Raw genomic sequence first — 2,483 nt, 5'->3', positions numbered from 1 at the left:
TATGCAGTACAATAAAAACTATTTTACAATACAATAAAAAAACTATTATACAGTACAATAAAAACTATTATACAATGCAATAAAAAACTATTTTACAATACAATAAAAAAACTATTATGCAGTACAATAAAAACTATTATGCAATACAATAAAAAACTATTATACAGTACAATAAAAACTATTATACAGTACAATAAAAACTATTATACAGTACAATAAAAACTATTATACAATACAATAAAAAAACTATTATACAGTACAATAAAAACTATTATACAATGCAATAAAAAACTATTTTACAATACAATAAAAAAACTATTATGCAGTACAATAAAAACTATTATACAATACAATAAAAAACTATTATGCAATACAATAAAATTATTATACAATACAACAAAAAAATTATTATATAATACAATAAACACTATTTTTACAAAAGCAAATTTTAAATTTAGTATATTCGCGAATGCGAAGTAGTTACAAGAAAATTTTATAAATTAATACTGTTCATTAAAATGTGGTAATATTTTTTTAACTACACGTAAATGTTATACAAATTTATTAAAATGTTAATCCCTGAAGTTCAATCAATTTTCAATAAATTTATTTTATTTATTATGACCATCATGTACACGAAAATAAACTTCCGACACCGGGAATCGAACCCGGGCCTCCTGGGTGAGAGCCAGGTATCCTAACCACTAGACCATGCCGGAGACAGAAGCGTGGAATCTGAAAGAGAAGTTCTTCCAACTTAAAGACGTAAAAAGAAAGATAAAAATAAAGTTGTGACAAAGAATACGCAATTTCGACACGTGCAGTATAAAAAACTTTGGAAATTCGGTGTTAAATGATAAGGACTGAAATGTTTGAGGAGTTTTAGTACATTGTAAAAAAATACATAAACAACTACATATTAGATTTTTTTTTTAAAATACCGTTTTTGATATTTTAATTTTTTTTTACGTCTTCATGTATCCTAAAATTTTACTAAACATTATATCACTGTTATGTAATCAAGACACATTTTAATAATAATATAAATTCATATGAATAAAGCCTAAAGCATTAGCATATCATTATGTTTTAATTTCGAAGTTTGATTATATATATATATATATATATATATATTATTTGTTTACTTATTTCTAACTAGAGTTCTAATTTAGGAGGAATTTCATCAGTTGTGAATTCAGAGCCTTAAAAACATTAAAAATGTATAAGAGATTCAAAAGTAAAAAAAGTTAATTTCAAAAAACATTGAAACGCATTATGAATTTAAAATTTATAATCAATCTTAAAGACATTATAGTTTCAAAAGCCGAAAAGACATTATCTTAAAAGCATTATAAAACACATTAGGAATTTAAAAAACTGAGTCTTTCAGTTCTAAAATCATTCTGAAATTACACACAGACAGACATACAACCCCTGGATGGATTTGGCACAAAATTTGATAGGTGTCTACTATATAGATATTAAATCTATGTTCCAAATTTTATCCATCTAGCTCTCTTCGTTTTGTAGTTACGTTGTTATATTCGAAAAGCCGGATAAACAGATTTCCTCTTTAATAGATTTTGCTTAAAATTTTATTGAAATCTACAAATTTGTTGTGAAGACCATATATCAAATCTCATCCATCTAGCTCAAAGCGTTTTTGAGTTATGTTTGTCACAGACAGGCGAACTGATAGGCAGACAGATGTAACTTTTAAAATGTGTTTATCAGATCCAAGGAGGTCTAAAACAATGAAGGTGTCAAAATCTCGAATTCAAATTTTTTGACGGGTGCAACACTTTCTCTTAACCTTTGACATTTGACGAAAGTTCATTCTCGAAAGCTGTATCCACCGGTCAAAAAATGGGTATTAACCATTAACTCCTTATAAAAACTATTTTCCTATTTTCTCTTTTTGCACTAAGCTTTTCGCACCTTTTTTTCTCCTCCCCTCCCCCCCCCCCCTTTCCATTTAAGAACTACTTGAAAATGGGAGCACAATTGGCTGTTCTCAACCCCTACTCCACATAACTACCAGAAGGGGCAAAGTTGATTGCTCGAAGAAACAATTTATCAGTATTTGCTAAGAGGCAATCTTCTGGGAGTTGTCTGAACACATGTTTACCGAAACAACTTAACTGAGTAAAGACTGTAATAAATAATTCAGGCAGAGCGGTGTTGAAAGCACACCTGCTACCAGGAAACACTTTAGTTCCATTTACTTCCCACCAGAGGTGCCTACTTTGTTTATTTTTCACCTGTTTATAGTAGCGTTAATACACATTCGTGGCAGCAAAGTTGTTTAAATTGTTAAACTGGTATTGATGGAGTGCAGCTTCTGTTATATCGTCCACTTCAAAAGTGCTTATATTTCTACACTGTGAGTAGAACTAGAGTGTAGGATAGTAGATTTTTAACCCTTCAGTACTCGCACTCATTTTTTTTTTAACATTAACACACGCGCCGAGTCACTTTGACTC

At 29.0% G+C, this 2,483-nt stretch overlaps 1 non-coding gene across 1 annotated transcript; it reads right to left on the bottom strand.

The window, feature by feature from the left end:
• Positions 1-647: 647 nt before the first annotated feature.
• Trnae-cuc (transfer RNA glutamic acid (anticodon CUC)) lies at positions 648-719 on the bottom strand. The gene has a single exon. It is a non-coding gene; the product is annotated as a tRNA-Glu (tRNA).
• Between the last annotated feature and the right edge of the window lie 1,764 nt (positions 720-2,483).

The sequence above is a fragment of the Argiope bruennichi genome, chromosome 5 (assembly GCF_947563725.1).
Source record: "Argiope bruennichi chromosome 5, qqArgBrue1.1, whole genome shotgun sequence".
Taxonomy (NCBI): Eukaryota; Metazoa; Arthropoda; class Arachnida; order Araneae; family Araneidae; genus Argiope; species Argiope bruennichi.
Note: the sequence above shows the minus strand (reverse complement) of the source record. Positions and strands in the feature narration are given on the sequence as shown.